The 11594-nt window shown below is 35.5% G+C and overlaps 1 long non-coding RNA gene across 1 annotated transcript; it reads right to left on the reverse strand.

Annotated features, from left to right (window-relative positions):
• Positions 1–3305: 3305 nt before the first annotated feature.
• LOC149142155 (uncharacterized) lies at positions 3306–8966 on the reverse strand. The gene is made up of 2 exons (XR_016264597.1): positions 3635–8966; positions 3306–3532 (listed from the first exon to the last, which is right to left on the reverse strand). It is a non-coding gene; the product is annotated as an uncharacterized LOC149142155 (long non-coding RNA).
• Positions 8967–11594: the final 2628 nt, after the last annotated feature.

Raw genomic sequence — 11594 nt, forward strand, 5'->3', positions numbered from 1 at the left:
TGGAATGGGTTGTTAAGGCATTTTTTATAATGTTATTGGTTTAAACTTAGATTAACTTAGTGTACCACATGTGAGGTAATGTGGGTATACTTGGAGGTGATTGTGTTAAAATTGATTTTCAAATAAAATAAAATGGCTATATTTTTTAATATTAAAAGTTAGTTTTAATTTTCTCCGTGGTGTGGATTAGTTGATGATGGAATGGGTTGTTAAGGAATTTTTTATAATGTTATTGGTTTAAACTTAATATTAGCTTAGTGTACTAGGTGTGAGGTAATGTGGGTATACTTGGAGGTGATTGTGGTAGTGGATAGGATTGTCACGTAAGTGCAAGCTCGCTATAGTTGTCTATTTTCTCATATTCAAAAAATAATAATAATAATAATAATCTTATTTTTTTAATTTTATTGCATTAATTATCTATCAAAATTAGATGTTATTAAAATATCATGATTTTATTGGAGGTAGTTTAGGTGATGACAATAAGGTAAATTAATTTTCTTGTAAGGATTTTCCTAAAAGACAACTCTCAAGCAAGCCACCCAATGTCACATTGGTGGCTTTCTCTCACTCTTTAGACTACACTGAAGGATATCCTTGTCTAAAGGGGGAATCCATAAACATCGAACTAAGCTAGGTCATTGAGTAATGAAAAAAAGTTCCTTAACAAAGACTAGTGATTTGCCACTACTCACCCTCAAAGTAAAAGGTTAGGGATAAGTGTGTGAATAGTCAAATAAACCATGAATTATGAACAAATTTTGAATGATTTTAATTAGAAAACTATGCTTATTCATGCAACGAAATTATACTTAAAAAATGAAAAATAAAACTTGTTCAATTAACTATATAACATGAGATGCTAGTGAAGCATATATACAATGGCACAATAAAAATAGAAAATGAATCATAAATAGTGTCCATACAACTAAGACATTAGATCATTCATTCATCATATTCATTATCATTGGAGATTGAGAGTTTTTTATCATCATCAAGAGACCATTCCATAATTAAGAGATCATACACCAATAGTATTAACTATGTTTGAGACGTCAAAGAGTTATGTGTTTGCAATGATAAATAAAGGAAATGTTCAACTTTTCGTTGTTAATAAGGACAATGAAGACAACAAAGTTGAATGTGGACCACTTACACATTTGTAACATTAAAATGTCATCCATTTATCACCATTTATAGTTGGGTAGTTTGTAAATGTAGAATTGTAACCTAAATGATGTATTTGTAACATTCTAAAGTATGTAATTACAACTAATAAACCATGAGCAATACAATTAGCGTGTGAACACATTAAAAACTATGTATTTGTCACAAATTGCCATTAAGACTAGAGACCAGTGTAACTTTTAAAGCACCCTTGAACAAAAAGAAATTCCATATCATGTTAACATCAAATATTTAAGAACTGCATGCATTGTCTAAATTGTGTGTAGAGTGCACCAATAATGGAACTATTGGGCTTCGATCACTATTTTGTTAATGTGGGTTAAGATGTGACATTTAAAATTAGAGATTGATCATACATCTATAAAAAGGAAAGCATGTAAACCGTCAAGATAATCTTAAAAATAGTGAATTGTTATCCTTATGAACCAAGTCATTTCATGTTCCCATGCATTGATTTGTGTAAGGGTGTGGTTAAAATGTCAAATGTGTTAAAAAAATGTAAGAAGTAAATGTATCAAGAACAAAATTTGATTATGATGCAGATTTGTAAACCCTTTTCACAATTATTAAAGAGCTTAAATATCAAGGTGCTTCATGCATTCATGTACTCATGTGAAGCTTAAGAGTGTTTACTATGGCATAGATATGTTACCTAGATATGTCAAATCCAACATGAACAAGTATAGATATGATAATTTGTCCTTACAAGTAAAGCGTTAATCATTTTTAATTTTGTCACTTATTCTCTAGTCATATATTTTAGTCATAGACTAAATTAGTCATTTAAGTTAGTCATTTTTAGTTGAGTCACTTAATTCTAATCATATATTTGATCCCTAGACTAAATTAGTTGTTTAAGTTAGTCACTTTTAGTTCGGTCACTCAAAATTGCTCAATTCTAGTAGTAATTCAATTGAAATTATTGTGGTGACTAACTTTTTTAGTCACGTTGTCACTAATCTCTCATTTTGTACTAGTGATTGTTCAGTAGGTGAGGGTATAGCTCCCTCACCTTCTCGGTCTACAACCATTTGGCTTGAGAAGGCTTTTGTCTCTTGAGTCCCACTCTAAGGTATTCAACATCCCCTCTCTTTGAAGTCCTGGTTCTTTTGTCAAGTATGAGATCTTCACTAGTACAAAATGGCTAATTAGTTACTAAAAAAATGAATAAAATTTGCATATAAATGACTATTTTTCAGTCGGTGACCAATAGTGGCTAATTTACAGTATCTTATAATGTAACAAACTTTTAGTCGTATTTAACTTAGTCATTAATTGGTTGTCTCAAATTGATCATCTAATGCTATATTTAGTCATTAATTGGTTGTCTCAAATTGATCATCTAATGCTATATTTAGTCATTAATTTGGTCATTAATTTAGTCATTAATTGTCGTTAATTGTCATAATTAATGACCAAAATACACAACAAAATATACTACCATATGATCACCTGATAAAACCAATTAATGACCAAAGAAATATGACCAAAATATTGGTCGCGTTATAAGACACTATAAATTAGCTACTAATAGTCATATATATGCAAATTTTAATCATCATTTGAAAACAATTAATGACCAGAGAAATATGACTAAGTTTTAGTCGTGTTATAAGATACTTTAAATTGGCTATTAATAGTCGTATATATGCAAAATTTAGTCGTCATTTGTAATCACTGATTTAGTCATTTATCCTTTTTTTTGTAGTTTCATATTCATTATATAAACGACTGATTTGGTGGTTTATATTCATTTCATTTACTTGCATTAATAATCATTATAAACGACTAATGTAGTTGTATATTCATTTTATTTGTGCTCATCTTTAATCAATATAAAATACTAATTTAGTGGTTTTAGATTAATTTTGTGTTCATTATCAATCAACATAAATTAATTAGTATGATTTTGCGACTAAATTAAAAAAATGTCATACAATGTACATGTTCATCTAATATGAAAATGCAAAGTTACATGTGTTAATGACAATACTAAATAATGTCAAGTACAACTATCAATAATTTCAACCACATAAATTATATTATATGAAATGTCAAGTATTACAATATGAATTTCCAACTCAATATTGGTAGGACTACAATTTACACATGAAATATTGTTTCATCACTTCAAAAAATTAACATTGTGTTTCCAAGGCATTGCAAGTGAATTCCGAAATTTAGAAGACTTGACCATCAGTTTGGATCTGATGCAGGATATTGGCGTTAAGAGTGTCACTAGACCAATTCTCTTCTCTCTCTTTTTCTACATTCGTCGCTCCAATGTTGCTTTTCTCCTCTTTCTTTAATTCTTGCTTTTAACCATTAATAATGAATTCCTCCTCTGAAAATGAAAGAAGATACAATTCAAATTATAAGGCATGAAATAAAATGAACACCAAAATATAAAATAAATTAGACTATAAAAGATTTATACGACATATACTTCAACATCAGCAATATCAATGCCATTTTTTCGGAAAAGCAAGAAACTCGAACAAGTTTTGTTTAGTTGGGCGATAGTGGCTAGTAGGTGACCAAACAACCTGTATAAACAAAGCAAATAAAATGTCACCATAGATAAGAACACCTTAGAAACTTAATATTTAACTTTCAAGAACATCTCAACATAAATAAGTAACCATTTTCTTAGATCAATTAGTTCTCCAAGGAATACAATAAAATAACTCCCTCAACAACTTCCTTACTAGAAATAACTGTAAGTTGTTGAGATCCACATATTTCTCCTAGAATAATTAATAAAATATCCAAGAAAAACAAATTCAAAAATGTTCTTATATAACCAAATCCATTAGACAAGCCAATAATGCTAAAATAATATAGCAACTCACTTGAGTGTGAAGAAGGACCCAAAACTCCAACCAAACAATGGATCCAATCAAGGCAGATTCATGTGATACACCCAATACATGCGACAGATTAATCAATCATTATGCAGGCTCAATGAGTTAACATAATAAAAATCCAACTCCATTAAATTAAAGTGTCACGCGTCCTCCTTAAAGGTCATGAGCTCAGTAATGGAAAGGTCAAGCCACAACTCAAAGACATAGCTTCATTCACATGAACAACTATCACATGATGGATCCATGTGCCAAGAAATAAAAACAACTCCACAGCATACTATATGAATCCACCACTACGACAATATGTGAACATTTGGACCCATGACATCACAATGGTAGCGCCATAATATTAAAAGGTGAACATAGCATGTGATAAATAGTGTATCCTTCACAACTCATGGGCTAGGCATGTTTACCCACGACTCCATGAAATAGTGATGTACAACCCCAATGAATATGATATTGTTTCTATGTAAACAAATGTGTCGTGGATAAAGAGTGTGGCCAACCATATGTATGGGAAGCTCAAAACAAGGGTAGGACTATACCATATAATGTGCAAGATATAGTACAAGTTGTAAAGTATGTGCCCACCATGGTATAAAAAGGCACTGCCTTCACCAGAATAATAATATGTTATTTTCACATGTGCCAATACAACCCCAATAATAAATCAAGATAGCAAAGGGGAATGTGTCAAATACTTTCCTCAAATGTGATCGGATCCTTGCCAACATGTGATGACCATAGGAAATATATCAATAAGTTATAGGGAACCTCAACAAACAAACTGATCAAATATCACCCCACCTAGGTCTCACCAAGTTTCAAGTGATGATTAGCAACATAACATGTGAAGTGTGCCCTCCTAATAAATCAACCAATGATTTATCATCACCACCATAGCCAATCCCTTGGGGAATTAGACCCATCATACACAAGCATAGGTGTAGTACTCTCTAAACATAATAAGCAACTTACCAATAACAACATCATGATGCTAAGAATAGTCACATGAAGAAAATTTAAGCACCATAACGAAATATTCAATAGCATACTAATCCATCAACCATAGATATGCCACCCAGAATAAAAAACCAACAGATAAGCCATTACCATTGATCCAAAAGGGATAAAATAATCTCATCCAATCCAAAATACTAAAGCAACCTAATGGAATTACCATCTCCAAGTAATCACTTCTCATAAACTTATCATCCTGCAAATCCCTGTAATGTTTCATAAAAATCACACATACAATCCTCATGCAGTATGACGGGTAATGATGACACAAGTGGAAATAATATAGCACATTGATGATTGAGGACTAGATTCTTAGTGCTTGTGGTCATGGATTCCAATGTTAATTCCCTAATAGTAATAATTGATAGTAGTTCTCTAGGACTTTGTTATAGATACAAAGGACTATATCCATGTCAAAAAAGCAAGCTAGATCTCTAATCTAGTATTGTAATAGAATTCAGTTCTCCAACATGATGCACTGATATAAAACATGATGGTAGAGTCAAGGATGTTGTTATATTCCTCAATAGCAGCCTAATGAAGGTAAAAATCAATAGATACTAGAAGCAAGATCTTCAAGCTGGTCGGGAAGTTCATCAGGATAAGAATCTAGGTGAAATTTTTAATGCTTTAGATTTAGCCTAAGCATTCACTTTATGGCCAAAAATTTCAAGCGTCGTTATTGCAAAATTTCAATTTATTAGATGATAACTTAACATAATACAAAGAGAAATTCTTTAGAAAAAAAATGGATAACTAATCCAAATTTCATAAGCCATTTTACCTTCTAGATGGGAAATATCATTATGTCCAATATCTCAACAAATAAATGAATGTTGTCCAAATAATCTAGTTTATTATCAGTGATGTCCACACACATGGAGAAAAAGAGGCCTACATATTTCTTGTAAATCACCTTGGGCGTTCGAAACTGCAAGCAAAATGAAATTAAACACAATCGCGTGTGAGTACAATTTATATATAATACACATGAAAGGAAAAGAAAGCTAAAACCTTGAGAAATCTTTGCCGTCTAGTAATTTCAAACTCTCAGATCTATACTAAAATCAAAGAATAATATAAATACAAAGTATTGGGCGAGCAAATGGATCACCGCATTAGTATGGCATGCTTCCAAACTTCTATATCATCTGAATTGAACTTTACAAGGGTTGAAGCATTCAGTTTGATACCCTGTTAGGTTAGGGTTGTAGGGGTTGTGATTGCATATGCAGTTAAGGCTACAAAACCAAAATCACAATGCACTTTTCCATTCTCCCTTCATTGCACAGAGTTGTACACTCTACACCCTGTTAGCGTTTGAAATTTCACCTCAGGCTGAGAAGGCAAATCTCAAAGCTACATCAAACCATTTCACCTCGTAGCTAGCCCTACGGGGTATGAGAAGGCTCTCTCCGGTCAATCTCGTTAAATTTTCAATGGGAAGAGATGACCAATCAAGGTAACACAGATATTAGGCTAGTAAACTGATAAGGAGGATTGATTTAAAGTTTTTTGAGGTTTTTGGTGGCAATTGGAGGGAGTGCAATTCAGGGTGCGGGGATTGAGCTCAGTTTTTGCAGGTGGGTCTTTGGGGCAAGGTAGGAGTTTGTGCTGATGCCTTTAGCTGAGATGGATGATCAAGGAGGAAAGAAGAGAGGCTAAAGAGAGCAAACAATGACTTTGAATCCTCTCTAGACAGTGGAAAACATAAACATTAAACAAATTTGAAAGCTGAGCATGGCAAGCATGAATTCAAACTTTATCACTTCATTTGTTTAATAAGCTGCAGTAAAGAAAGAGATGGAACACATAAACACACTTACAATTACAATAAGAGAACACACCATCAACACAAGAGTCCACAAGAATCCCAATGATGTCTGCAAAACCCTGGTCTTCCTTTTCCTCAAATTGCAGAGATACAAGTAAAATATACAATAGGAGCTTCTCCCTCAAGAGTCCAACCATGAAAATGAGCAAGAGAAGGCATAATATAGATGATCTAACCTCTTTCCCCACCTCTAGGGGTCGAGCTCAGCTTCCTAGTTGCTGTTTCAACTAATTCTAAACTGAGCACTAGATAATAGGCAGTCAAAACAACTTGCCTCTAAAACTTAGGAAACCTATCCATGCATTAAATATTTACCATTTACATCAAAGAATCTTCTAGAAGTGATGAAGGAGAGTAAAAGTATCTAAGTGCCATGAAAATTACACAAAAATCCATCATTTACATGCCTCAAAAGTCAACCAAGATGAAAACAGTGTTTTGCTGGCCGAACTGGTCAAAACAGGCAAATTTCCCTGACAGGTCGCGCACATCATTCTGACAGGTCGCGCACATTCACAGCTCTGTTTGAGGGCCTTACCGGTGTCCAAATCAGGTGAAAGATAGCTCGTTGGAAAGGTCTGCGAGTATACTTTCCAACCCCACCGGAATTTTTGAATTTGGAGTTGTTTTGACCCCTCAAAAGTCATTTCTCCCAAGACAGCTTTCTGCAACTCAAAATAGGGGCAGAAAGTCAAAATTTGCATGTATTTTGAGCTTTTGGAAGCCCAAATCTCCATAAAATCTGAAACCCATCCATAGGCAAGTGTATTTTTGCATGAAAATTCCAAAAATGCAAAGTTTTCCCCGTTCTGAGTTGCCCCCATGTAGGGTCGCGCGCGGGGTGAGACCCGTCAAATGGCCAAAACCTGTAAAATTCCCAAAAATGCTAAAAATGCTTCAAAACTCTCAAAATTTCTTGGGTTTGCTGCTAGGAGGAGGCTAATGAGTATCATGGTGAGTGAGAGAAGCCTCGGCCAAGATACGGAGGGGATCGGGCCTTTTCTTCCGTTTTTGTGCTTTGGCCAACCACCTTGGATCCGGCGATTGTAATTTTGACATTTCTCTAAAACCATGACACCTGTGCAAAAAGTGAAAGACGTTTTTCTTATTTGGCATGTTATGGACAAAAACCTCTCTCAGTTTTCCAAAATTCATCTCTGATTGCTCTGAAACATCATTTGAGTGCAACGTATCCCGATGTGAGGAACAAGGGATTTTGTCGAAATGAAGCGACATGAAAGGGATAGGGGGCTTCTAAATTCTTGGGGAAATTTTTGGGAGTGGGGAGGGATGTTAGGAAGTAGGGGAAAGTGGAATCTCAGAGATTGAGTGAGGGGAAGGGGTCCAAAAGGGCAAATCACAGGCCAAACCTAGAAACTTGCCAGGTTGTAGCTAGAAACTAGGGTTTGTGCAAAAATGAGGAATTTGGCGGATCTAAGAGATGGGAAGTGTTTGATAAGGTACATGAAGGATAGGGGAAGGTGTATGAACACCAGGAAACAAGTTTTGCCGATGATTTGACCATCCAAGAGAAATTGGCTTCAAAACCCTAGGAGAGGGAAATGACCTTGCCTGGGCGCAACTGAAGCATGAACAAGACGTAAAATGACTCATTAGACACTGACATGATAATGACAACCCTATGAATGATGATAGACTCAGCTAAATGATGACATAGACCGCCATTTGGACAACTTTAGAAGAAGTGAAAGCAAACCCTAGACCTAATGCCTAGTGACCAAATTTTGCTTGAAAACTCTTTGAAATGACAAAATTTGACCTTAACACTCTGAAACCACTTTGTAAGAGCATATTTGATCACTGGAGGAAGGCTGGAAAGACTGACACTAACATTGGCTCCAATGGGGATGGTAGCTCCTTGGAGGTACCAAGAACCTTAGACCTCTGGGAGAGCAGACCAGTGCTTTCTCATCATTGGGCAATGGAGTCATTATTTGACAAACAACACAAGACTCTGACATATTTATTGAATGAAAACTTGACTGAAAACTGACTGAAACTTAACTGAAGCTTGACTCAAACCGACTCGATGACAAATTGAAATGACGAAAAAACTTGACTCTAACAAACTAACTCAAGACCTGAACTGAAAACTTAAAACTTGATGGCAGTACATAACCGCCTGTGGTTCTTACAAAACAATATATCATCAAACTATATCATAATGCCAATGCAACCAATCAAGAAGATGGCTTCTTGAATGATTCTCCCAATCAGATCTCATGATCAACAATAGATGCTGGTAACTAGGCATCCAAAACCATAGCTGACCATGATCTCCTTCATCACTGAACACTGCAATAAACACTATCACTGCTGGCTGCAACAAACTTGCCAGAGGATCGTGAAAAACATGAAGATTTGCCACTGCCACCTCCTGCTGAAAGAACAAGGTTTCCTTTGCTTCAAAATCTGATCTACCTTCATCATGTGCTTCGGTAAAAGTATGCTCATGGGTTTCAAAAAACTCTGAACAAGTAGATGAGCAGATCTCTTCTTGGAAAAACATTTCAGCACATGAAACATATGAAGAATCTGAAAGGTAATCCTGTATGTTCTGATCTTCGGTAGTCTGACAATATGGTAGGTGATCTTCATATGATATGACAGCCGGATTATCATCTTTGTGAAGGAAAACATTATCTGTTTGCTGATCTACAAGACAATCATCTTCTTCAACAGAGGAAGAAGTTTCCCCAACATTTTCCTGACTATGTGTGCATTGCAAATCTGCTGTAGCTTGGGCTGTAACAAGACCTTTCAAGAGCTGATCTATCTCCTCTTCAGACAAAGGAGACAATGCCTTTTGTTTCCTTCTGCTTAAACAATGATTATCTTCATATGACAGGGCACTCAAACTATCATTTAGTACTGAGCTATTGAAAGGAGATTCATCACTTACTTGCACAAAAGTATCACCTTGTTGTTCATGAACATCTGAATCCAAAACTTTGTCTATGATCTCAACAGTAGAGCTCTCTTTGATGGGTTGCATGCTGCTGTCTTCTGTGGGCAGATCTGTAATAGAACCCTCTCTTTCATCATTTTCAGCCATATGACCATCTTCAGCCTGCTGATCTTGATTCTGCTGCAAAATGTCCTGATCATCTTGATGAGTATCCACTAGTTTCTCATCATGTTGCTGAAATGGATTCTCATACAAAGCCTCCATGATCTCGACATCCATGAAATTATCATCTTCATAAAACTTCTCAAGGCTTTCAATAAAACTATATGCATGCTGGCAACAGTCTTGAACTAGATTTAATGATGGATAAGAGTCCTTATATCGTTCAATGAACATAGCATGAAAATCCTTTAAACAGTAAATACAAGCAAGCGGCAAACTTTCATACCATGATTGAGCTTTACCTTCCAGAGTGGCCAGGAATATTTTCATTAAGCAATCTTCAGGAAAATACACCTTCAACTTGCGAATATGCATATGAAATCTAACTAGATGAAGAGCAGCATCCTTCTTACCATCATCATTAAATGTAGGCAAATTCCTTGACCAATCTACCTTTGGAATTTTGTTTGGAAAGCCAGGGATGTGATCTCGACTCAAGGGAGCATATCTTCTTGCAATCTGATCCATCTTGAAAAGCTCACAGCTACTGATCTATCTGCAGTGAAGTCACCATGAAGCATTGATCTCTGGAGTTTTCAGTGAAGGAGTCGCCAAGTGAATGATTTCAGCCTGTCAAGTGCCTGATCGTTGTCCACTATCAACAATTAGATCTGAACTTGATACATGTACTGGGGTAAAGTGTCAATGAAGCGCTATTTTCACAAATCCCACGGAGATAGACTGAAGCAGCGTTTATCTACTTGCGCTGATGTAAAACAAGAGCGTTTTCGAAGGCTACCTGGCGTAACTTCAGGCTCCGTCTAAGACTTATGAAATAACACATTCAATGAACAAAGATTGATGTTCTCCCCAGTATGGTCGCCAGTATGTTAGCGTTTGAAATTTCACCTCAGGCTGAGAAGGCAAATCTCAAAGCTACATCAAACCATTTCACCTCGTAGCTAGCCCTACGGGGTATGAGAAGGCTCTCTCCGGTCAATCTCGTTAAATTTTCAATGGAAGAGATGACCAATCAAGGTAACACAGATATTAGGCTAGTAAACTGATAAGGAGGATTGATTTAAAGTTTTTTGAGGTTTTTGGTGGCAATTGGAGGGAGTGCAATTCAGGGTGCGGGGATTGAGCTCAGTTTTTGCAGGTGGGTCTTTGGGGCAAGGTAGGAGTTTGTGCTGATGCCTTTAGCTGAGATGGATGATCAAGGAGGAAAGAAGAGAGGCTAAAGAGGGCAAACAATGACTTTGAATCCTCTCTAGACAGTGGAAAACATAAACATTAAACAAATTTGAAAGCTGAGCATGGCAAGCATGAATTCAAACTTTATCACTTCATTTGTTTAATAAGCTGCAGTAAAGAAAGAGATGGAACACATAAACACACTTACAATTACAATAAGAGAACACACCATCAACACAAGAGTCCACAAGAATCCCAATGATGTCTGCAAAACCCTGGTCTTCCTTTTCCTCAAATTGCAGAGATACAAGTAAAATATACAATAGGAGCTTCTCCCTCAAGAGTCCAACCATGAAAATGAGCAAGAGAAGGCATAATATAGATGATCTAACCTCTT

This window comes from Pinus tabuliformis, chromosome X (assembly GCF_031772625.1).
Source record: "Pinus tabuliformis cultivar Carrire ecotype Pingquan chromosome X, CPIR1, whole genome shotgun sequence".
In the NCBI taxonomy this organism is placed as follows: Eukaryota; Viridiplantae; Streptophyta; class Pinopsida; order Pinales; family Pinaceae; genus Pinus; species Pinus tabuliformis.